The sequence below is a fragment of the Lagenorhynchus albirostris genome, chromosome 17 (assembly GCF_949774975.1).
Source record: "Lagenorhynchus albirostris chromosome 17, mLagAlb1.1, whole genome shotgun sequence".
In the NCBI taxonomy this organism is placed as follows: Eukaryota; Metazoa; Chordata; class Mammalia; order Artiodactyla; family Delphinidae; genus Lagenorhynchus; species Lagenorhynchus albirostris.
In genome coordinates, this window is record NC_083111.1 from 23886130 (window position 1) to 23912958 (window position 26829).

The 26829-nt window shown below is 43.1% G+C and overlaps 1 protein-coding gene across 9 annotated transcripts in view; it reads right to left on the reverse strand.

Annotated features, from left to right (window-relative positions):
* Nucleotides 1–26829, reverse strand: part of PAG1 (phosphoprotein membrane anchor with glycosphingolipid microdomains 1) — a 143430-nt gene that overhangs the window by 83742 nt on the left and 32859 nt on the right. For 5 of the 9 annotated variants that reach the window (XM_060128028.1, XM_060128029.1, XM_060128023.1 and 2 more), the window contains exon 2: nt 13606–13675. The exons of 3 other annotated variants lie outside the window; for them this stretch is intronic. The gene's annotated coding sequence lies outside the window, so the exon portion shown is untranslated. Of the gene's footprint in view, nt 1–13605; nt 13713–26829 lie in introns of all 9 variants that reach the window. One more of the 9 variants, XM_060128021.1, reaches the window with a different exon arrangement.

Below are 26829 nucleotides of genomic sequence, written 5' to 3' on the forward strand. Positions count from 1 at the left end.
CAGATGAATGAGAATTTAATCACATAAATTAGTCTACCTCATTCCTCTACCAAAATGTTAGAATTTATCTAAGGAGACAAACTTAGATGTAAACATTCACAGGAACAGTGATGAGAATATTGCTGGAGAAGAAGACCCTTTTTGAAATTCAGTTTTGGGATTCACATATCCCAAATCACAGGGATCTGAGTTCCCAGTACCACCCTGCAGTTCTCAAGACCCGAGTTTAATATGAGGTGGCCCCTTCATAAGTGCAGTTGTCATAAAATGTCATAAAACATGAGAGAGAAGATCCATGTTGAGTCCTGAGATGAAAAGGCACGGCACCCACATGGCTTTTTCTCATCTTTGCCCATAAATTAATTAATCAGTAGTAAAGACATGTGCATTTAAGGCAGGCTTCCTTCCAGGCAGGAAGACAGATAGACAAGACAGATAGACAGATATAACACAGAGAAACCAGCAATCTTGACGTAGAGAAACCCAATGAGGCAATGAAAGGAGAAAAGTAGGTGACTGAGTCAATCAGCCAGTGAGTTAATTTCACAATCGTGGCCTCACACTCTTGTTGATAAGCGGGTGAAACACAGTAGAACATGGGCTCATTACAAACGAAACACAAACCCACCCCTTCACGCCTCCAAGAGTTATCAGTCTTTGGAATTCAGCAAGTAGAGAAGAGTGTCAAAGTGCACTTTAGTTGTCCGTCTCCTTCCTCCACTCTTTCTTTCTCTAAAGGATTGTAACTTATTTGTCTCACATTTTTCTTTTTTTGAGATAAAGTCTATATACTTTTTAAAGTATATAGACTTAATGCAGCATTATTTCTTATGTAGCATATATTTCTGTGTTGATCCGTTAGCTGTCTCTGGGTAAGGAACTGTGATGCCAACTGTATCACATGCCCAAGTTCAGTATCATCCACAGCGCCTAGAGGCACCACTCTCTTGTAAAATGAGCCCTGCCTTATTAGAGTCCTGTTAGATGCGGTAAGAGGAAATAGAAAAATGAGACCCAGAGAGGCCCTAATTTATATAAATCACTGTCAGATGCTCTTTAAAAACGACTTAAGCTTTTTCAAAACATCAGGTCCCAAAGTGCCACATAAATTTCTATAGAATGATACATTGACTTACACATTTCTCTATTGGTGTGGGATTAATTAAAAATCTAAATCTTTGGTTCAAACTTCCCACCTTCTCTGGCTTATTAGACATACACAAGATTTTGGCAACCTAGGAAGAAAATAAAAACAGCTCAAGAGGCCTAATTTACAAAAAGAATTATATTCCAAAAGCTCATCTTCAAGCTTGTCATTAGGAACACTGAATGCACTGTCACATTAGAATGAGTAAATGAAAGTTATTACATTTTTAAGACAAATAGGTCATAACAATTTTTATCAGGTTAAACAATTTTGTGGAAAGCGAAGAAACCAATGAACATTAAAACCCTATTTATTATATTGTGAAGTTTCCTTGATCTTTAATTTTATAGAAACATTTACCAAGTTGCCACCAGCGAAGAAATACTGTTATGTACCATTTTCAGTTATTATGTCAAATATGCATTTCCATGTTCCAAAACAGCCTGCATGTGTCATTTTAAAATTATAAAATATTGTATACTTTTATATCCTTAGTCACTTCCTCATTGTTAAAGGCAAGTAGCTTCCAAATTTTCATTGTTTAAAAAACATGCCGTTATGAATGGCTGCACAGTGACTTTTGCACATTATTCTCCATGACACAAAGTCATGATCTCATATGCTAGAAACACAGGATCAGAGAAGAGCCATTTACTTATCAAGATTGAGATTACACTTCTTTCACTCGGCTAACTGGAGCACCTGTGAGTGACAAGGACGACATCAGAAAACCGAATGGAGATGTTGAATAATTAACGAGCATGATGCCTCCAATACGGCGCTGATTATTAGTCTTATTTTAACATCAACAACCACGCACGACACCACAGTTTCCTAAGCGTCTACCACCTGTCAGGTGCTTTGCAAGCATCATTCCCATCCTTTACAACTTTTATAAATTGGGATTATTATTCCCAGTTTAAATATGGAGAGGGGTTAACGGACTCATCTAAGGCTACAGAACCTCCATTAGAGCTACACTTCTAACAGAAGTCTCTCTCTGTTCTGCCCCAAACTGCCTAGTTCTTAGAAAAAGATCACTGGATGGGACTATCAACCTGCTAAAACCTATTCACTAAAGACTTGAAAGTGATCTTTATTTGAGGCTTTGTAGTGAGACTTTATGTGCCAGCCTCCAGCTTAGGTGGGAGGTCTGCTGAGGGCACCAGTACCACCAGCAGATGGACCAGTGACATAGCAACAGTGGCAGCAGCAGCTATCTCCGTTGCAAGAGGTGACATGGCCAACAGGGCACTGGGACAATATTTTAGCTTGACGTCCTTAACCACTTACTTTTTTTCCGTAAGTATCTCAGCTATTTTGAAGTCTTATGTGGATGGCATTTTTTTCCAAATCATAATGTAAAATCATCCTTCATTTGGCAGTAACTGAGCGACATCATTTCTTTACATGTCTGATCAAAATACAGCTTTAAAAGTCTACGGACAACTAAAATTTTAGGAAGCATTTAGAGAAGCTTATTAATGTATTCCAGAATCATTAACCAAAGAAAAACATTAATCTTTAAGATCCCTGTTGAGCATGGGGAGCTATTATTCTTGGGATTATTTTGTATAAACAAGCCCAAATCCTTATGCTGCACAAAGGCTAATGTCTTTGCTCAGACGATCTGAATTAATTTATGACCTCTGCTTCTGACTTAAATGCTATAAACATCTCTGTTGACCTTGAAAACAAAGGCTGCTCCTGCATAACTTTTCAAAGAGAGGAACTTAAATTAAAGTACTATGAAAATATTTACTTACTGGATAGAACAAATGCCAAGATCAAAAATGCTAAGACACTGAGTGGATATTTATTATCCCCACTAATCCTTTTGTATTTCAAGGTTTATTTATTTTTACTCTGTTTTTCATCAGTTATGATAGCATAATTTTAAATTCGTAAAAGATGATGCAGAGTTAATAATATCATGAGCTTTACAAGAATGTGCAAGTAATACTGAAAAAGATGGAAATCCATTTGTTATCTGAACATGTTCTTTGGCTGAACCAGCAGAAATGATAATCTAATGTTGGAATTTTAGCACCTCGTGCCCTGGCCAATGAGGCCCTGCATACAGAACAGAGATTTAATTTTAAAACATCCATGATGAATAGTTTTAAAACGACAACTCAATAAATCAAACAGTCATGCTCTTTCAGTGTATTTTAATTGAAAAAGCACAAATTTTATAGTATTCTGTCTTCCTAGCATTCCTAAGTTCTTACTTGTGAGGCAGTATCTGAAGTTAAGACATGGACCAATGTCTCCATGGCTTATTTGATGAAGACATACTAATAGTTATTTCTCATTGAATATACTTTATGGCAACTTCTAAGGGACTGTTAAAAGGAATTTCTGATCGGATGCAGTTGGGGCTTGAGAATACCAGAAATGATAAAGTACTGGCTACTTAAAAGCCTACCTAGATCACTGTCTTCAAGGCGTTCATGTATTTTTGGATGGTTGATGGACGGGCCTTGGTGACAGATCAGGCATGAGAAATATAAAGGAGGGAAGCACCTTGGGCATATGGTGGTGCCATTAACTGGGATAGGAAACTAGAAGGAGGAATTGATAAGGGTGGAAAATAAACACAGAAAGAATTTAGTTTGGTGAATGTCCATTTTAAGGTGGATGTGGGGCATGGAGGTAAGGAAATCTGGTGGGCAGTTACACTTAGGAATTAAGATCTTAGGAGAAAGGCTGAAAGTAGTGAGCAAATCAGGATATGCAAACATTTTCTGTAATGGGCCAGAGAATAAATATTTTAGGCTTTGCAGGCCTGACGATCTATCCCAGCTACTCACTTCTGCCACTGCAGCAGAAAAGCAGCCACAAGATAGCACAGAATGAGTGTGCCTATGTTCCAATAAAACTATTCCTAAAAACAGGTGCCAGAATGTATTTGACTGCAAGGCATAGTTTGCCAAGCCCTGAGTTCGACGACAAATAAAGTCCTCGGAATGGATGAGCTCACCCAGGAAGAACAAATGTAAGGCAAAGTAGTATGACATGGAATTTGAAAACACGGAACTCTGAAAAAAATAGAAATTCAGAATTCCATGGATTTTATCTTCAAATTAATCTGCAGAGTTAACTCTATTTATAAGTCAAAGGACACAGCAGTATCAGAATGTTTTTCTTACAGGTTGATTTTTTTTTTTTTTAGGTAAATCACAGCAAGTTGATGGCAAAATTAAAGTAAGAATTGAGAATTCCCACTATTCCATTCATAGGCTATAATCCGTCTCTTATAAATGAGCGTTCTTTTAGCATGTCTTGGGAGAGAAACCTATTCTTTCCAGAACAAAATAAATTTCTCTCAAGGATTAGATTTTGAGAGACTCTACAGCATTACAAAAGGCTTTTGCTATACCCTCCTGCTAATTTAATTTTCTGCCTTTTCCTTGTTGATAGCCAGAACCAATTTGGAATACCTTTTTCATATTATTGAAAATCAGTGGGCAGTAATGTCATTAATGCTTTCAGGCCACTAATGTACAAGAGGTTATTACTTCAAAGTATAAAAGATGGTCGAAAATGAGTTGACCTTCCTAAATTAGGAAGTAAGTAGCAAAGGCCTGGAATTCAAAAGCTGTTTTCTGTTTCCCTGAAACTGTCCAATAAACTTATCTTTGATGACCACAGAACCAACATTTCTTTGGTTAACTTGACATGAGGGCCCATAAAATTGTATTCAGGCTCTACAGCAGCTTCTCTGCTCCCTGAAAGAATAGTATGATTCATACCCATTTCAATTTATATCTGTTTTGCATAAATGAAGCAGACTTGTAGAAAAGACTGATTCATTATCATGTAAAATATAGCCATTAGTAGAAAATCTAGTAACCATATTCCCAGACATAACAAGATCAGACTCTCAGGCCTCTGGGCTGGAGTTGGGAAATGAGAGGTGCAGTGTTTCTGAAAAAAGAAAGTCTTCCTTCTGAAAGAGGTATTCACAGTGGTAAATTAGAGGAATTTTATAGCTCCTTAAAAAACGGAAGCCACAACAGGCCATTTGTTGAGTCTACCATCAAAGCAGAACATTCTATCCAATTGACCCTTAGTGTTAATACCAGTGTATACGTAAGTCTTAAAACTTGTATCTGTTTCTCTTTCAGAATCTTTTTTTTTTTACGTTTACCAATTATTAAAAGATATGTTAAAGGATATGATAAAGGATACATATTAACAGCCAGATGAAAAGATATGTTAGGTGAGGTCTTTGAGAATCCTGCACCCAGGAGCTTTTCAGCTCAACCTGGAAGCTCCCCGTTCCCTCCACCATTGGGATTTTTTACTTAATTGGAGTATAGTTTATTTACAGTGTTGTGTTAGGTTCAGGTGTACAGCAAAGTGATCCAGTTATACATATATATATTCTTTTCCAGATTCTTTTCTGCTATAGGTTATTATGAGATACTGAATATAGTTCCCTGTGCTATACAGTAAGTCCTTGCTGTTTGTCTATGTTATATATAGCTGTCTTGTGGCTGGGAAATTTGATAGGAGCCACTTGCCTCAAATGCCTATCACGGTAACAGTCGGTGCGTTGCCGTCGTGCCTGCCAATCGGGTGCCACCACCAGGAAGGAACCGCTGGTTAATGACAGAAATGCAGAGTGTGAAGTACCATGGACCCCATAGCAAGGGGAGGAGACGGGAGGGCCGGATTCCAGGCAGTGATGATGAAATGGCCTCAGAGATGGGAAGAGGGGAAGATCCCCGGAAGAAAGCAGGCAAGTGGGAAGAACCTGCGAGTGCTTCTTCAAGGCTGGGCACTGCTCTAGGCACTGAGGATACAAGGCGAATGAAACAGATGAAGTCTCAGCCGACCTCCCTGTAGGTGAAGACTGATGAAAGACCAATTCACACTAGGGTATCAGACAGGGAGAGTAAATTAAAAAGGTAAAGGAGAAAGGAGTGACAGAGTGCTGTGAGGGATTCCTGAGCCATGGCTGCCTGGGGAAGCCCTTTTGGAGGAGGGAACACTTAGGTTCAGGTGGGAATGACAAGAAGGAACCATCCTCTATTCTTTCAACCTATAAAAACTGTCTTTGATGGGAAAAGGGTGTTAGATGGCAAATCGGAGAGCCGTGATCCAGTCTCATAATTCAGGGGTTTTCACCACTTTTCTATGTGTGTTTGAGGCACATTTTCAAATATAAGAATATTTATTAGATTATATAAAGGGATAAAAAAACAAAGCAATTTGAAATCAGTCAACAGTAATTCAATTCTGTGGCTCACAACAGTTCAGCTAACAGCGCCTCAGGTGTCTATAAAAGCACGCCTCATCCCATGGTCACCATTTTGCTGCGATTCTGAGTTGCTATTTGCAGTCCACATCACACTCTTATACACCTGGGAGGCAAACTTGTCTCCAGTTAAAGTAAACAGAAGATCTTTGTTTAGCAGACACTCGAGAATACACTCAACTAAAAAGTAAACTTCCCTTGTCCTCTGCAAATGTACCTGTATTGCCTAACAATACCTGTAACTGTATATACACATTTTGTAAACTACATGTATTCAAATGTGGAAAAATAAATTTTAGATACTAATATTGGACAGCACACCTTTGTGCTTCGGGGCATTTGCCGGGCAATGGCAGATGATCATGGTCATGAAATGGCTAACCTTGGTTTGCCACTTCTGAGTGTCTACATTTTCTGGCTGTCCCATAGGAAGTAGTACTCATTTTCACAGAATCCTCAACTTGTTGGTTCTTCCCCTACATGATGTTATAGGAAAAGTCTTGTTTATTTATTTTTCCCCACCATTTTGTGATTCTTCATAGTTCAAACCATCAGAGACAGCCATCAGAATAGCTTGCCCCAAGCCTGCAGAGATGAGTGAGGTACACCCAGAGAAGGAAGGGCCCCAACACAATCCAGTGACAGCAAAATTAGGAGAAACTATGGTTGATCTCGGAAGCTCACCATTCAAAATCATCAAGTGGTAACTATTTGGATGTAGGGCCATCTAGTTGTGACGCAGGTCACTCCACTGATGACCAGGGTTGATCTGGTGAGCCAAGGGGCGCCTCTAAAGGAACCAAATGCAGGGTCCACGAACATTTTCCTTTCCTAATCAGCTTCCTAGAGCGGTGCATAATTAAATCATTTAAAAAGATAGAACAAAACGGTCGTATTAAAGAATATAAAGCCAAGCATATGGGAGGAATGTTAAGAAGACTTTGAAGGATGCAGCTAAAGCTGTTTAGGAAACATAACAGATAACCTTAATATAATGGTTAGATTCCAAACAGCCAAGTCCCCTTCAAACAGCTGCTCTGGTGTGCCTCGCACACCAGGCAACTCAGGTTCCTGCTGAAGCCGAAATCTCAGCCCACAGCTCCAATAAGCCGCACTCAGAATCTTCTCATTTTTGCCAAGTAAGACATCCATTCATGAAATGAACAGCAGTGTTCCTGGGGCTTAATGGGAAACCCCTGAAACACTGACATGCCACCAGGTTGCTGCAATGTCTGCAGCTGTGAGGAAAAGGGAGGCAAGTGCGACCAGCAGTGAACAGCTGCCTCAGGGAACGGTGCTTATCCTTCCCTTCTAGTTCCTAGAGCCCTCCTCTGACGAGGCTCTCATCGCTGCTGCCCCGAGAGGGGAAACAGCTGCGACACAAAGGGACAGTATCGTAGTGTCTCCTCCCAAACCTCTGGTGAGGGACTGGGGTCCCCAGGGAGCCACAGGCCTGGCCGGAGCCCCCAACTGCTCTCTGTAGCAGGTGCTGGAGATCCCGGATGCTAAACTCAAGGTGTGTCCTCGATGGCTCCGAAGTTTCTAAGGAAATTGTGACTCCTGGTAGCTGAGCTAATCGTCTGAAATCGTTTCTTTTCACAGAAAATCGTGGACCTTTAAAACTGGAAGAGGGACTTCCCTGGTGGCACAGTGGTTAAGACTCTGTGCTCCCAGTGCAGGGGGCCCGGGTTCGATTCCTGGTCAGGGAACTAGATCCCACATGCATGCCGCAACTAAAAGTTCCCGGGCCATGGCTGAGGAGCCCGAGTGCCTCCTTAGTTGCCCAGGTGGCAACTAAGGAGCCCACCTGCCGCAACTAAGACCCGGCACAACCAAACAAATAAATAAATATTAAAAAAAAAAAGTGGAAGGAACTTTGTTCTTCATGAAGAAATAATCCTCACTTCATCTGCCCCCTTTTTTGCTGTTTCATTTCCTCCCTCCCTCTTTTTTTTTTTAATATCAACTAGTTACTTTCAAAAGGAAAAAAAAAAGAGTCCTGATATACAGAAAACTATGGAAGTCAGATGAATGCCCGCCAGTTTCACACACCCTCACTCACCTTTATTTAAATGAAAAAATCAAAATGATATAAACAAAAACAGGAGTTTTTGTGAGTTCAGGAACTCACCTTGGGTCACACAGAAGCCAGGAGTAAATAATGAAACTAGTGTCTAGATCATCTGACTCCCCAACCAAATTCTACCTTGCTAAGATCATACAGCTAATAGAAAATTGATATTTAAAATTCCAGATGGTGACATTCTAGCCATTAGATGCATTTTTAACCATTAGAAAAATCAGTTATGGTTGGGGAAACTACCTGAGGCGTATTTTCTTTAAGTTAAAAAATTCTAATAGTAATTTTCATATGTTAAAAACTTTTAAAAGAAAATAGAAAACACACACACATATATTGACAAAAAGTGAATACTTTTAGAATGTATATATTCTGTACCATGAGGCAAAATTACAGTGTGATGATCAACAAGGCCAGCACAGCTTTTGAGAGTAAGTTGACAGATTCCGTATCAAGAAAGGATCACTGCTGAAGCTTGGTTCCATCCAGTCTGATGCTATACAATTGACCCTTGAACAATGTGGGCCAGGGCTACCAACCCTCCATGCAGTCGAAAATCTGCGTATAATTAACAGTGGGCCCTCTGTAACCACAGTTGCTCTGTACCCAGAGTTCTGCTTCCATGGATTCAACCAACCACGGATCATTTAGTACTATATATAGAATTTACCGTTGGGAAAAAACCATGTATAAGTGAACCTGCACAGTTCAAACCTGTGTTATTCAAGGGTCAACTGTACTTCATTTAGGTCCATTTGAAAGGTGGCCTGGAAAACAGAGGAATGAAACTTAACTACAGGCTGAAATTCTCCCTTTACATTTGGAAGCACAGCAAATGCACTTTCTCAGGCTTATGAAGTAACCCTCTAGCATCATTGATTTTTGAGTCTTACAAAAGCTCTTCGTATTAGGCCTGCATCACAGATTTACGCTGCCATAACTCCTGTAAGACATCATCTTGGCTTTATGAATAAATAAAACTATGCTCTAGGGAAACATTGATTTAAGAGGAAAAATCAATACCCATCTGGCATGTGATAGACCTGAGCTTTAAGGCTACTTATTCCCCCAAGTACAATATAATACTAAATGTAGAACCATACTTTTTGCTTCCTAAGTAAAAGGTGGGTGAAGGTGTATGAAATTGGCAGGCAAATACTTGCCCTCCACAGCCCTCAGTATATCAGGATTCCCCTTTCCCTTACAAAGTAGTTAGCTGATACTTCCAAAAGAAAAGAGGAAGGGAAAGAGAAAAAAGAGATGGACAAACCAATGATGGCGAAATCTTGGTAATCTGTGAACTTACGTAGTGAGTATATGAGAACTCACTGTATTATTCATTCTCTCGTGTATGCAAAATTTTTCATAATAAGAATTTGAAAAGTATGTACGCTTGCTTGGAGGAAACTCTAACCTGGAGGCTAATATCAACCAAGAAGCTGACAATGGTTCTTTTGGGGTAATGGCCTCATAGGGAAGCTTTTTTTCTTCCTTGGGAATAGGGAAGCTTTTTTTCTTCCTTGAGAGTTCTGTATTTTCCAGCGTACTGTAGTGAATATGTATATTGCTTTTGTAATTCAGAAAATACACACAGTAAATGCAAGGCAGGATAGCAAAAAAGAAAAATAAAGGATTAATTAGGTTGATTGCAAAGTATTTTGTTGACTACTGGCCTAGAGAGCGCTAAGATATACACCGTTACGCATATTTATATCAACTCTTTCTTACTGCCCTTGGACATTTTTTCAGGGCACAGGCAGACTGCTATTAAAATTGACTTAAAAAATAAAGTGAACAGCGTACACAGAAATTAACCTCATCTTTGCGAGCCAAAGTTCATATGAGAGACAAAGTCATCATTTCCTCAGTTCTGCAATCACTTTACAACCTAAGTCTGTTTTCACAGCGGAGACAGCTGTTAAAAGTTCTGACAGGCCTGCGGTAGGTAACCCTTGATGTCAAAGCCACTCCAGAGAGCCAAGGCTTTTGCTTTCTTGCTCGGAATTGGTTGGAATTAAAAATGAATCCCATTATGTTTCCCGAGCTCTTCAAAATGCAGTTCATTGCTAATTGTGTTAACTGTGGCCTTGTTGCTTTGGATTAGGGCTTCTGTCCCAGCACGCGGTTATTGATGCTGTTCTCATTGCTTGTCTTTCTGATAAGTGGAAAGAACAACTCTGGAAATCTGAATCACCCTTCCAAGGGCACATGAGAAGCCTGAAAATGGGTTGGGGTAATGTAAATTTTGAATCCCCCATTCAAACGTCATACAAGTAACTACTATCATCACCCAAATTGAGGAGGCTATTGACTAAATCTACTTCCTAGGTGGAAATGATACACAGTTCTAAGTTCCAAAAATATGTAGCCACCATTTTAGTACTGACAGCAGTAGAAGAGGGAAAGGGGCTGTAAATTGGTTCTGGCAGCTCTTCCTTAACGCATGGATACTGAAAGCAAAATAGACAAGCAAAACATTACTGTTGAGAAAAATGCTTGTACTTAGGGAATAAGCACACCATGAGGTTACTTTTTACAAATGCCATCTTCCTTTTTATTACAGGGTCAGAGATCCACTCACTTAAAGAAATCAGAGCATCCACTGTGTGTTCCTATGTGCAAGGCATCTATTAGATATTGTAAATATAAAAATAATAAGATCTGAATCTTACCCTCGAGCTTAGTGTCCATAGGAGGGAGGGTCAGATGTATAAGTGGAAAGTTAAATGCAGCATGATCAGAGATAACAATTGAAGAACCGTGGGAGCCCAGTACACATGGGGGAATCAGAGAGGGTTTCTCAGAGGAGATGGAAATTGAGGTGACCTTGAAGGATGTACTGGAATATATCAAGAAAAATTGAGCAAGGGCATTCTTGGAAGTCAGAAAAGCACGCGCAAAGGCATGGGTGCCTGAAAAAACACGATGTTGTTAGTACATCCCAAGAAATTCAGTCCTAATGAAGCATAAATGGCGAAGCAGGGGAAGGTAGGCAGTGCGCTGGAGGGGCGCACAGGGCTGATCGCGGAGGTCCACAGCAAAGTGTGTGGGTCTATTCTCAAGGTTACAAGGGCCCATAGAAGTCACTGAGTGGGAAATCACATTATAAACTGGGGAGCAGGGTACCTGGAGTGGAGACAGTCTGTTGGAAGAGAGCTCTACTAGTTAGCTCCAGCAACAGATTGGCACAGAGCTGATGAGGACCAAAACTAAGGGAGTGACATGGAGGACAGAGGAGAGGAAGATGGGAAAGATATTTACAATTAACATCTGTGACAGCCGGCAATTAATATTTGACCTCGCCTAGCGCCAGTCACCGTTTGGGGAATTTCCTACGTTATCTTAAATCCAGAATCCAGTGTGAACTGAATGCAAAGGGTGAAGCAATGTCAGGATGGAGATTTCTGGCTTGAGTTACGATGTCAACAGTGGATGTCTTTAATTAAAATATTGATTCCGGGAGAAGGAATCAGTTGTGAGTAGAAGACAAGAGACGGGGATGGGGAAGAAAGTTTCACTGAAAACAGATTAATTTTGAGAGCCGCTTGGGGTATACAAATGAAGACAACTGAATGCTGGGGTCAGGGATGTGGCAGAGAGCAGACTGCAAATCCCAGGTGAAATTTCTTTTTAAAGGCAGAGAAATATCCTCATAGTAAGATTGAAGCAATCTGCCACATGCAAAAACAGCACATAATGCAATGCTTTCTAGAAACTTGAGAAGACTGTGTGATTCCACTACAGAAACATCTGAGCCCTATTCTGAAATACTGGGTTGGCCCAAAAGTTCGTTCGGGTTTTCCCATAATTTTCCGGAAGATGGTACGGGAAACCCGAACGAACTTTTGGGCCAAGCCAATATATAGATTCTTGAGTTAAATCTTAATGTCCCTTAACTAGAAAATGCTCTATATTTCAGGCCCACAAATAAAATGTGTAAGGCGAGCAGCTCTCGTGGAAATGGAAGTCCATTAGAGAAAACAGTGTTTAATCCCTGAGATTCGACAAGAATCGAGATTCTTGTCAAATGACGGGAGATCAGAGGAAGGCATTTTTGGAGCGTGGATAATCAAAGCTCTTAATGCACTGGCTCTTAAGTTGAAGTTAACTAACAAAAAGGAGGCTGTTTTCTAGGATCTGCGGTTATATTTAGAAAGACCTCTGAGGGGAACCCAAATGACCCTGAAATAGCTCCTTACTCTTCTAAGAGGAAAGGCTTTCTCTGGCAAGAGAAAGAACTTCTCAACAAGTTAAAGGAAAGATTTGATTGAAAGACAGTGGCCTATTTTACAAGATGCCTTCTGTGAAGAGATCAGGCACATTCAGGCCAGATGTACTCCTTCCTTTCCGGTCCATAAGAGAAACTGGATAATGATGTATAAGGGACAGGGGTCAGTCGGGTCACAGTGCTTGAGGTTGGCAAATCTTTTAAATGGGTGGGCACAGAACTTCAAATTGTCCAGGATTTATTAGAAAAATGGATAACCATGTAGCAAATTAACTGCTAACATCAAATAAAGAATGTCTTTGTGTTAATCTGTCACTTGTTTAGGTTGGCTGATTTTTTTTTCTGGCTTCGGCTCTGTTCAAAGATGACCTAAAGTCATTAAAGAATTTTTATATAACTTTATTGTCAGCACTAAATGAGATTACTAATACCACTCATAACAATAATGGTAGAATGCAGCCTCATATATTTTTTGGTGGTGGTGGCGGTGACGTGAGCACTGTTTGGAATTGGAAACCCATCAGGCTACCCCATTAGAGTCTCCACTTCGAAGATGAGGAAAGAGCTTGAGGGAGGGTAGGCATTTTGCCTAACTTCACATAGGCATTACAAGGCAGAGCCAGACTCGCCGCCCGTTACTGACCCTAGGGAAACACCATCTTGTAGGAAGCATGGCCAGTGGCATCTCAGTGGCTATGGCAGAAGCCCCATGGTGCTAAATTCAAAACTGGATTAGCTAATACCCTTGAGATTTTTCAGCTTCAAAGCTGTGTGTCTGCAGTCCTACAGGTCAGAGTCCCCAGATATACCCTTGATGCCTGTAGAAAGTTAAACTGAAAGCAAGCATGGATGGACAATGTAGAATAAACCAGATAACTGAATACCTTGCAATCACTCTCTCCCAGCTCTGAAGCTGCACTCACTGGCTGAAACAAGAGAATGACCTCGTGCTTTCTGGAAAGGAAACACAAGAGGAAACAATTTCACAACTCTGAGCTGGATTAAAACTGCAGTCACTGAGGGTAAAATGATGATCTTTTCATTTACTTATAAAAGTTCTGAGCAATAAAGAAACTGAGAAATAATTATTTAATTAACCTTTAGTACGATAAAAAATAATGTGGAAAAACAAGAGTTAAAACTTGCTCTTCCAATATCCACAGACCTATATATTATTGCAAATCTTTTATCGATAGGAAAGTAAAAATGATGGCATTAATCACGTGTGCTCTCGGTGATTAATAATTATGCCCATGCTTTGTTTTTTACTCATTGCTTCATTCCACCTCTTCTCACAGACACTGACGGTAACTATGGGCTAGCACCACACACCACAAACATGGACTCTGCCAGTATGTGAGGTACTTACAGATCAAAACAAAAACAAAAACGGTTGCATGCCTTAAGAAGATGACAGCCTTATCAGAACAAAGATGGCTGGAACAAAATTGCAAAGAATTCTTTGATAATTCTTATAATAGATTTTGCCATATTACTTTATGTCTTCATCTTGAAACATGCTATATTTTTTGTTAGCATGGTATCCTATGGTTAAGATAAAACTATATCACTTACAAAGATCACTTCCTCCAAGAGGAAGTGTGATTCAACTTTGAGAAATGTAACCTCAGATGGACTATTCTGTTTTTGTAGACTGTAGAATCTAAGAAGTCATCTTAAAGTATCCTAAGTGGAAGCAAAAAGCATTGGGAGTGAAAGAATGACCCAACAACTAGACTGAATGTTCTCAGAAAACATATCCACTGAGGTAAACCAATGCAAATTTTTTTCTTTTTGGTAAGTGTTTAAAAGAGAAAAGAAAGAGCTATTTCTTAGAAAGAAATGAAATGCAAAGCAATCCTAGAAAGACCAAAGGGAAATAGTAAGTTGACAACAAGCAAGGTGGTGGTCCCTCCATGACCTGCCATGTCAGACTCTCCAGAGGCCAGTAAGACAAGAGCTCCCTAGCCCCCAACCCACCTCATGGGGCCCCTGACCACGTGGTCTTAGTGCCTCCTGGCTGGGAGCTGCAAGAGAAACGTGCAGTAGAAGGTGAGGGAGAGTTACACATCAGGTTGGGAGGAAAAGGGTTAAGATCACATTTGCCAAGAGTCCTCTTTCAACGAAGAAAGGCAATGGAAATTCTCTCCTCTTTGCCCTTTTGTGGGAATCCTCCGTTCTGAGCTACTACGCATGACATCTCAGGAGCACTGTGGGTTCTGGAAGGTTTCCACACCAGCCTGAAAACCCATTGTTTATGAAAATGGGACAATGCATTTCAAGCTCTAAACGACTGCAACTGAAACAAGTGTTTGGGAAAACTACCTGTTCCAAAGTGGAGAAATAACTATTTTGAGATAAATACTTGCTGAAAAACCTCTGTGTTATACAAAAGCAAGATGAAGAGGCCCAGTTCAGGAAACCAAGTTATCGATACATATGATACAGAGAGACACAAGTAATAATAAAAATATGTACAGGCTGTGAATAGTGTACAGAAAAGAGCATGAGGGCCCGTACGTACAGCTCTCTGCAGCTCTTGGGATAAAACTCAAGCCACTTGGCGTGGTTTGACCAGCTCCCACCCTGGTGTCTGCCAGTCTGCCAGAGTCATGTCTCATCATCTTCGCCTCCCATCTGGACTTCTCCATGCCTCTGCCACATTGTTTTTTTTGTTTTTTGGGTTTTTTTTTTTTGCAGTACGCGGGCCTCTCACTGTTGTGGCCTCTCCTGTTGCGGAGCACAGGCTCCAGACGCGCAGGCTCAGCGGCCATGACTCACGGGCCCAGCCGCTCCGTGGCGTGTGGGATCTTCCCGGACCGGGGCACGAACCTGTGTCCCCTGCATCGGCAGGCGGACTCTCAACCACTGCATCACCAGGGAAGCCCTGTTTTGTTTTTTAAGAGGCTAAACAACTAACATAGAAATGAGTATCTAATAAAGCACTTGTTTGTAAGTTGGAAACCATCCATAGTGTGCTTCTACCATAGGTGGGTCCACAAACTTCTCCCAAGCTGGGTCCTCAGCCTGTCACATCCTTCTCAATCTTCTTTTATTTAGAGTCCAGTGAAGAAACAAACTGTAAACACCAGTGTAAAGTACAGATCGCTGGCATCTGGGGCTGTATAGTTCTTTGTTTTGAGGAGTTAGCATTCCTCCGCTCTGTGATTGTGATAATCAAAAATGTCTCCAGACTTTGACAAATGTCCCATGAAGGGCCAAATCATTCCCCAGTTGAGAATCACTGGTCTTAAATAAATGATGACTTATTAAAACATAAAAATATTTATATCCTAACTTCCACATTATACAGAAACAACAGTTTGGGTGGGGACCATCGCAAACAGCGCAGAGAGGGGAGGAGAGAGGGAGGAAAGCGCATGTATTACGCACCTGCTGTATTCTTGGCTTTGTGTGGGGTTAGTCATCATTTTTTTTAAAAATTTTTATTTATTTATTTTTGGCTGCGCTGGGTCTTCCTTGCTGCGCGTGGGCTTTCTCTAGTTGTGAAGAGCGGGGGCTACTCTTTGTCGCGGTGCGCAGGCTTCTCATTTCAGTGGCTTCTTGTTGCGGAGCACGGGCTCTAGGTGCCCTGGCTTCAGTAGTTGTGGCTCATGGGCTCTAGAGAGCAGGCTCAGTAGTTGAGGCGCACGGGCTTAGTTGCTCTGCAGCATATGGGATCTTCCCGGACCATGGATTGAACCCATGTCCCCTGCAATGGCAGGCGGATTCTTAACCACTGCGCCACCAGGGAAGCCCTAGTCATCTTATTTAATACTCAAAGAACACCCTGTGCTTTCTCTTCCTAAATCAGAGCTTGCTTAAAACCCTGTGAGGCAATGATTTATGCTGACGATGTTATTAAAAGCAGAACTTTTCAGAATTAAATAAAAACATTTCTAGAACTTTACACAGACACTGAGATGCTTTCCTTTCACTTTCAGTGGACCGACCGCCTAACTTCCCAACCTCGGGAATAGCAGCACTATTCATTCTTAAGGTGGTACCTCCATTTGTGAGTTCATAGGCTATTTCTTCTACCAACCGAAAGCCATGTGGTTGTCCATAAGTGTAGACCCAAATGGAGTCACATGCGTGGTCAAAATAGCACCTTTCCTAAACTCCCAGGGAAGTAGGCATTTGGCCTGAGGAGTTGTTGTTAAGTGCTAACAGGTTACAGCTCTGTGTCCGTGTCCCACATGAAGATAACAAGCACTGAAGAAGCCCAGAGCAGGTGGGTTAAATCCTGACTTAACTACTGACCTCCCTGAGAGCAATTAAAGAGGGAAAAAAGGGACAGGAATTCCTGGACAGAATTTGGTGTTAGTCATTTTCCCTCCTGATCCCCCAAGGGCCTGACAGGATCAACGATTTCTATTACATTCAGCACAGCCAGGTCCAAAAGGATCCCAAAACAGGTAGCTGTGTCCATTCAAATGGACCAGCGTGGCTTTATGAATACATGTGTTGGTATGTAGTTTTTACTAATTGGCTTTTTCTGATTCTGTTCTAATTTAATCACATCTTCCACTCCAATATCTGTTCAAATATTTTATTTAAGGGGAGTCTTCATGTGCCGGCCACTATTCTAGGTGGTGTTTCAATACTGACAGAGACACACACAATTCCCAGTCCTCTGGTGCTTTCTGGTGCAGGTGGGAGACAAACCAGCCATCTGGCAAAACAGTTATAATAATCACTGAAGAAAACTGAAGCCAGTTTGGGGCTGGGTACTGCCCTGGGGTAGGCACTACTTTAAGCAGGGAGTTGGGAAAGACCTCAGGGGGTAAAATACGGTTGAGCAGAGCCCTCAAAGTGGTGGGGCTGGGTGGGGAGGTGGGAGGGGCCGGGAGGGGTGATGGGAGGGGCCGGGAGGGGAGGTGGGAGGAGCCTGGAGGGGAGATGGGAGGGGCTGGGAGGGGAGGTGGGAGGGGCAGGTGAGGTTTGGTGGGGCTACCAAGACGCCAAATGTCGGCACTGGCACCCCTTGGAGAGTGGTGGGAAGGCAAGTCGGAGAGGGGCTGGTCACCCCAGGCCCCCATGTGACCATCTGGGCTCCCTCGAACCTTGATCTTAAGCCGCAGCTGACCGGGGCCCCTCCCCTGGCCTCTCCACGGGGGGCTGCCCACCCAGGGGCGCCAGAGGAAGAGGGAGGGGCTGGACAGGCGCCTGTCAGCCGTCGTGAGGGTCCAGTGCTCCCGTGGCCGCTGCAGGGAAGGCCCGGGCCGTGGGCCCACACACAGACAATGTAAATCCAGTAGAAGAAATAGGAGAAAGTTCTTTTCTAAGTCATGATGCAAAGAAGAAACGTGGAAGCAAAGTTATTAGTGGAGATTCAGGGTGGGGAAGGAGGTAGCGGAGGTTTGATAGGAGAGCAGGGAGGAGGAAGAAGTCCTTCAGGAGAGGAAAAGAGTAAATGGACAAGGAAGGAGCAGCCTGAGGGGCCCACGGAGATGAAATTGAGACCTACTAGCTCAGCGGTGTATGTTCCTTCAGCCACAGCACAGCACAGCTGAAGACATGGGGCTGGGGGGTGTACAGTGATGAGTTATGCCCGTGAGTATAAGAAGGAAAGACAGAAAGTAGCAAAGAACCTGAAGGTGTGTGCAAAGGAGTGTTACAAAGAGAGATCATGGGATCTAAGCTGAGTAACTGGGAAAGGAGAAGCGGAGGGAGTGACAGATGGTGGAAATTAGCAGGATCAATGGATTGAAGGTGCTGGTGAAGTGCAAGAATGGCTGGAGTTGGGACTTCCCTGGTGGCGTAGTGGTTAAGAATCCGCCCGCCAATGCAGGGGTCATGGGTTCGAGCCCTGGTCCGGGAAGATCCCACATGCCGCGGAGCAGCTAAGCCCGGGTGCCACAGCTACTGAGCCTGCAATCTAGAGCCCGCGAGCCACAACTACTGAAGCCCGCCCGACACAACTACTGAAACCGGCGCACCTAGATCCCCTGCTCCGCAACAAGAGAAACCACCGCAATGAGGAGACCGCGCACCGCAGCGAAGAGAAGCCCCCGCTCGCCGCAACTAGAGAAAGCCAGCGCGTAGCAACGGAGACCCAACGCAGCCAAACATAAATAAATACATAAAATTTAAAAAAAAAATGAATGGCTAGAGTTAAGGTACAGAGGAGGGTGGAATAGAAAGAGGTGGTGACCAAAGAATGGGGTACTTGGAGAGGGAGTGGGTTAAACCCTTTGCTACTCGAAGTGTCGTCCCCGGACCAGCAGTATCAGCAACACCTGAGGACTTGCGTGAAACGCAGATTCTCAGACCTACTGAATCAGAGCCTACACTGTAACAGGTGACCCATGTGCACACTAAATTTGGGGAAGAACTGGCTTCCGTTTGAGCCACACTGGGTCAACCTCCACTTGCCCAGAAGCCACAGGCACTCTATAAAAAGGTGTTATTGAACAGGTTTCTGAGGTTAGGGACTTCCCTGGGGCTCTGCTTCCCGTCCTCCACTTTAAACGGCTCATTTTGGCTTCTTGGGTTTCCATTCAGCTGCCTCCTGCTCTCGCTGAGTCCTGCCTTGCAGCCTTACAATATGTAGTTGGCAGTCTTTGGATTCCATTTACCGATGGGGCCCCTTCGAGCGCCTCGCCCACATTCCCACCCTGCCTGTAGCGAATGGCCTCCCCCTCACTTCCTGAGACCAAGTTCCGGATACCCTGTCCCCTCTGCTCTCATTTGCCTTTGAGGGGGCAACCAGATTACTCAGTGCCCTCGATCTGACCTGCATAGTTCCCTGTACCCACAGAGATCTATTACTAGGCACTAATGCAAATACTATATATTGCCATTGTAGCTTCTTAAAGGTTTAGCTTCCTGCTCTGGTAATTACTCAGGGTTTTATGTCTTCTTTAATATGAGAAGACTGCCTTCCCTCTCTACAGTTAATTTTACAAAACAAGGGAAACAGCAGCTGTATATGACATTACAGAATGCAAGATGAAGTTGAGCCTAATTAATGCAGGCTTTGTTTTAATAACAGCTTTATTCCTAATAAACAGAGTGTGACATTTTCATTAACCTAGATACAAACTCCCACGCAAATACTCACTCATGAAATAATATGAAAATACTGAATTTAGAACCTTTTGCTCTTCTCGAAATTTCAAGACCCAAATGATTTTAGATGTTGTCACTTGTAATAGCTTTATCACTACTAAAAATTACTAGTTAAAAGTCTTACTATTTGCAGGCCCCATGCTGCACATTCCATACATCCTCATCTCAAGGGATGCTTGTGGGACTTCCGTGGGATCCGTACTATTGTCATGCTCGTTCTACAGGTGGGGAAACGGAGGCTTGGCAAGGTTAAGGGACACAGCCAGTGAGTGGCGGAGCCAAGTCTCAAACTCAAGGGTACCTGACTCCAAAGCGACGCCTCACTCATATCATTTTGGATAACACGTAGCTGTCACCTAAGAGTGTGGCCAGATATAGTTCCTTTGCACCTCTGCATCCCTAAGCATATACATAGTCACTACTAAGTATTATATTAGTCGAGTCAAGAAACTATAAACCAATGGTCTCTAATCCCCCTATTGCTAAATATTTGACACAGACATCCTTGGTTAGATGTGATCATTTTCCAGCTGTGTGATAATTCTTTCAGCTGTTTCTCAGCTAGAAGAAATCAATGAACAGAGTCAATTTGGGATCACTCTGCTAAACTGTGATGTTATGACAAACCTGCTTATCACCGTGGGGAGCTGAATGCAATCTCCAATGGGTGGGTGGCCCACCGGGAACAGAATTTGTTCTGCCATCAGGAGAAAGTGCTGGCAATGGCCACTTGTCGGATCGCTTCCTTCACCAAGGCAGCTGAGACCTCGGGTGAGTTTAGCAAGTGTACAGAAGAAATGGAATGGAGTCCAAACCTTCCTATGTGAGTTAATTACCATGAGACTCTGGAAACACCATCTTCCTTCCCTGTATCACTTAACCTTATCCACGATTCAGGGATAACAATGTCTGGCCCTGCCTCCTCTGCTTCCCAAGGATGGTGTTAAGATGACGTGACGGGCTCAAGACCCTTGGGTAGAAAGAGCTGAGGTTAATGAACCTGTGTCCACACACTCAGCGCTAAGCAACCCCAAATCAGGCCAAGACACATGCACATGGTAATCAGGGTTAGGCATGTGGGATTCATAAAATATTTCTTTTGACGTTAGTGAAGCCAAAATAAAACAACAATAACAACAAGAGAAGCCTCAGAAACAGACCCTCCCCTTCTCCAGTCCCCATCTGTAAAACAGAAACAGAAACTCCTTGTCTTTCAGTAAAAATTACAGGGCAAACTTTTTAGTTTCCCAGATTTTAAAAAGGAACAAAAGCTTTAAGAAAATAAATATCCTAAGGCCCATGCTACCTAACCTTTTTATTTTAATATGTTTTATATATAGATGAATATTTATCACTCCAGATTTACGACTGCCTCGATATTACTGTCTCTCTGCGTATTTCTCCAGCTGTCTTAGGTTGTCAAGTCTGATAAGGCAGGGGCCAAATCGAGTTGGTTCTTTTTGTAAAGCATGTGAAACTGTCATGCATAATTAGGCACTTAAAGGGTTTTTGATGAAGCTGATTATGAAGAATGAGAACAGTTAATACCACAGTAGGCATGTTTCCTGAAACCTTCCTGTCTTTCTGAATTGTCAGAAGATCACACGCTCGCAGACGTGCAGAGCTCATGGAAGCCTGGGCTGAGAGATCATGCAGAGCGAGCTGAACACCATGTGGTCTGTGGCCAAACAGCAGCCACAGCAGAAGCTGCGCCCGGAAGCTCATCTGAGAGGCAAACCTCGGGCCCCACCCCAGACCTAGTAAATCAGAAGGTGAAACTTCACAGGATGCCCCGGCAATCTGCATGCACATTCATGTCTGAGAAGCAGAGGCTAGAGAACCATCTAGTTCAACGGCTTCCTTTTACAGACGAGGAAAGGCTGAGGGATGTTTCCGCAGTTACAGAGCGAGGGCTCGTACCTTCCGCCCTCTCTTGCTCCTTTCAGGACTCTTCCTCTTTACATTACTTTTCTGTGGCTCTACAGCTTGCCAAGAACATTGCTTGTTTTTGTTTGCCACCGAGTCCTTTAACGTTTCAACATTTTGAATACGCTCAGAGATGCTGGAAACAGAAATCAAGAAAACCATCTTACAGTCATGGGCTTACTCGCTACACGCTGCCCACATCATGATGGTGTGTGGAACTGGCGACCATGCTTCTTGGTCGAGATCTGGATCCCACATTTGTGGTACCTTTCAGGTCCAGTGAGTGATGCAGCCCAGGCTGCCATTCACCTTCGACCTCTGGTCCCTACTTCATTCACGGCTCCTAAGTCCTGGCTGACACATGGCTCTGCCTTGGAGTTCTGGAGTCCAACCAAATGAATATTATTCAAACCCTCAAGGATATGCATTCCAAGAAAAGCAAACCAAAGCCAGAACCATTTGAAAACTTGTAAATCTGTGAGTTGCTCTTGATCTGCTGGTCTGTCACTGCATCTTTTAAACCAGTTCCCTCCACAACTTCTCTATCCAGCTGTATTTCATCCTTCCAATATCAGATTAGGAGCCATTCATTTCTATGTAGGAGAATTTTACTATGAGTTTTCCCTCTGGAATCCAGCCACAAAAAGTAGTTAGTGAAGAATATTCAATAATATTTAAATCCCATCCCTTCTGGGCCACTAATATTTTCCAAAAGGCTAAAAAAGGACTGATGTGCACTTTCATCAGATCTGTATGTGGCATCTGTCTTGACTCACATCTGAATACCACTGGCACCCTCCCAACATATGGTGACTTTCCTGGAAAAAAAATATTCATTTTTCCACGTATTGAAAAGGTTGCCTGTACTTTTTCCCACAAATCTAAGTTCTTTTCTACACATTTAGAAATCAGAAAAGAATGTGTTGGATATAAAAGAAAAGCACTTCATTGAAGAAGGCATGTTATAAAAACACGAAAGATTAACTGAATCAGAATTCAAAGTTTGGAGTTAAGGTGTGGAGAGAATGTGAACATTCTGCTGAAAGCAAAACATTTAGATTAGTTGGAGACCAGAACGGACTGACTTTGTTATGGGTAGCACTTCCTAAATAAACCTTGAGAGGGAGCGCCAGAGGCATGGACATATATACACTACCAAACGTAAAATAGATAGCTAGTGGGAAGCAGCCGCATAGCACAGGGAGATCAGCTCGGTGCTTTGTGACCGCCTGGAGGGAGGGTGGGAGGGAGGGAGACGCAAGAGGGAAGAGATATGGGATCATATGTATATGTATAACTGATTCACTTTGTTATAAAGCAGAAACTAACACACCATTGTAAAGCAATTATACCCCAATAAAGATGTTAAAGAAAAAAAAAACAAAAACAGCCAGAAGGACACAGGCCTATCTTGGAAGCATTCTCCTCTCTCTCAAGGCAACATTCTTCATAAGAGAGCATCATTCTGTCATTTGGGGTACAAAGTACCCCAGAAAATACCAGTTAAGATGAAGGAAAAAAAGTACAAAGAGAAGATACTGCTGATGCTCACATCCCAGGAAGTCTATCCTGAACTGGCTGAGGTAACAGGTTTCAGGAAACCTTCATTGCATCTTTGGGGAGGTGTTAAGACAGTATATTAAGCACTTAGAGTAGGGCCTAGCATATATTAAGCGGAATATAAAATCAATCACCATTGGACTCCTATTCCCAAATTCTCCCCAAAACAGCAACTGAGTGAAACTATGTAACTGCTGCCCTTTAGGTGAGGCATGTGTTCCCTGTTTGCCACAGTCCTTACCACTCCCTGTTGTCTCCCAGGTACTGCATCCAACCACCAGCTGGTTTTGATCATTGCCTGGCACCGTTGTTCTTAAAGTAGATTAAGAGGAAAGGGATGTAGTTTTACCCGTCTCTTTACCAAATCGCTGACCTCCTGAGAGGGCTTTGAGATCCTCTGGCTCACTCATTTCTTGTACCCACCTGAGTTTCTTGCTCTGGCTAACGCTATTACCTGGATAAAGCTGCTGCCTCTGCTGGGCACATGCTCCCCCCAACCCCCGCCTTCCCATCTGCCCAATTAGAATTCACTTTTTAAGGCTTATGCAGTCTTTCTGACCTAGTCAGTTGGAATCTTCTGCTTAATTTTTGTGTACTAAAATTTAGAACAAGTTCTCTGGACTCCAGAACATTTTAGGCCAATGGTTGAATCTTCTGATCTTCTCCCTAACAGTTCTGTTTTGTTTTGTTTTTTGTTTGTTTGCGGTACGCGGGCCTCTCACTGTTGTGGCCTCTCCCGCTGCGGAGCACAGGCTCCGGACGCGCAGGCTCAGCGGCCATGGCTCACGGGCCCAGCCGTTCCGTGGCATGTGGGATCTTCCCGGACCAGGGCACGAACCTGTGTCCCCTGCATCGGCGGGCGGACTCTCAACCACTGCTCCACCAGGGAAGCGCCCTAACAGTTTTAAGGCCTTCTATTGCTCACAACATCCAGCTACAGCTTCTCCAACTCCTTTCTATTGGAGCCCTAATTATTTCCATGCTACACACACATGCACACCTCAGCACGGAACTACAGTGTGAGTGTGCATGTCGGGGGGTGGGTAACTCTGGAAGTGAGGCAGGGAGGAAGCGGGGGGGGGGGTGCTAAAAAGGGCAGAGGAGGCGTTCCTATGCCTTCCGCATTTGGCGCTCCCATCTCCGCAGGACCTGGAAAGAAATGAAGTAGTAAGGGAGCCCAGAAGAGATGAAGGAAACAAAGTTGCTTCATTTTCTTCTGGGACTTCTGGAACTCCCCTCCCTGGCTTCTGCTCTGCAACCCAGTGGGAAAGTCAGGTCTATATGACAAGGTGGGATCAAGAGTGAAGGGGAGGGCTTCCCTGGTGGCGCAGTGGTTGGGAGTCCGCCTGCCGATGCAGGGGACATGGGTTCGTGCCCCGGTCTGGTAAGATCCCACATGCCGCGGAGCGGCCGGGCCCGTGAGCCATGGCCGCTGAGCCTGCGCGTCCGGACCCTGTGCTCTGCAACGGGAGAGGCCACAACAGTGATTTTACTCCTTGTGACTTCCTAACCTGCTCTCCGTAGTCCCCCACTTCAGAGAGAAAGTCTGCAGCTGCTGAAGGAATGGGAAAGAGAGAAGATATTGGAGAATAAAGGGCAGTTGAAGCTCACATCACCCTTCCCCACCATCTCAAAAGCCTTTCAACCTCCTTCACTCCTATGCCCGCTTCTTAGTCCCAAATGTCTCCATGGCAACATGAATGCCTCTTCCCACAATTCACTCTGCTCCTTCCCCTCCATCCCTAAGTCCACTCAAAGGAGCCATACTGGGGGCTAGAAGATAAGCTCCTTGAAGACAGGACTCCCCCCTTGTTCAACTGGTGATAATCATGTCTACTACTGTCTGGCCCACAAGCCCAGTGAATGAAACTGGATTAATGAAAACCCCTGAACTCAGTAACAGTTTTCCTTATAGGATCATTGTTATAAAACTACTCAGCAAACCTCTTGACACAAAGAAGGAGAAAAAATACAGAAGTGTCTGCTATTTTAGTTCTTTCAATGCCAGCGTTTCTGGGTTCGAATTATGCACTCAGTTGCATGTTATTTCTCATGCACTTGTTTCTTGAGATAAGGTGACAAATTTTTAGTCTTTTTAATAAAATCAACTGCAAAAACATTTAAATCTATTACTTTAAAAGTAATACTTTTAAAGATACTTTAAAAACAAATATCTTGGGGCTTCCCTGGTGGCACAGTGGTTGAGAGTCCGCCTGCCGATACAGGGGACACGGGTTCGTGCCCCGGTCCAGGAAGATCCCACATGCCGCGGAGCGGCTGGGCCTGTGAGCCATGGCCGCTGAGCCTGTGCGTCTGGAGCCTGTGCTCCGCAACAGGAGAGGCCACAACAGTGAGAGGCCCGCGTACCACACACACACACACAAAATAATAAAAAAACCAAAAACACAAATATCTTGAAAAAAATTGAAGACAATTAATTCCACTGGAATATGAAGGTTTTTCTTCTCTAGTCCTTCGGAAAGTGGAGATAAGAATTAAGGCCTTTTCCAACAGGGCCGAAGATCTCCCTAACATTTTATGTCATGAATGAACATAGTTGGGAAATGAGAAGATATCTGGGTTTAGTGCAAAGACTAAGCCTACAAAAACATCTAAGGCTGGAAATAGATTCTCCAAAGAGATGTCTGAAAACACACATTGATAAGTGTCCCAAAAGCATGTGGAGCTTTGACTTGCCATTCTTTATCCTTGCTTATTTTACCTAAGTTACTTCACAGGCTCCTGACTCATTACATTAAAAGACAGGCTGTTTCAGATGAACTTGTAGGTACAGAATAATCAGAGCAATTGAAAAAGAAGGGAAAAAAATTGTACAGTGCAGAGATGTTGCTATTTATGAAAGGAAACATTGACTGTTTGGTGCCGGAAAGAGCAAGTCTGTCTTCCGGCCCTGTAAACCTTCCCTCCTATAACAGAAACACTGACAGCAGGCTGACAGCATACACCAGGCGCTGTTCTATGCACTTTTCATGTGACAACAACCGATGAGGGAAATATGATTATTATCCCCATTTTACTGATGCGGAAACTGAAGTATAGAGTATAGGTTAATTATTTGCTCAAGGTCATAGAGTTGGTAGGGGGAGGGGCAGGGAGGCAGACACACAACAACAAATAGTCTGGCTTTTAACCTCTCAAGCTTTATTCAGCACCCTTTCACTCACTTCTCCATCACCTTCCTTCTCTCCTACAAATGCTCAAGTTTCACCCACAGCGGCATTATAAGTTAAAAGTCGCTGATATCCGAATCTGGTGAAACCCTAGCCAGGTCTCAGCCTTCTCAGACCTTTCCCTTCAAATAAACATAACATGGATTGGCGGCAAGCTGGGTGAAAAGAGTCCACGGATTAGATCCCAAGCAGCCTTTCCATTCCTGGAATCCCCCCAGCCCATCTCCATCTTCCGACAGCACTAGTCACACACCCAGCCTGAAAGGTTGTCATCTTCATGGAATTTTCCATCATCCCTCAATCCCATCACAATGTGTACAAACAAGGCAGCCTCTTGTCATCTACAGTTTGGTCAGT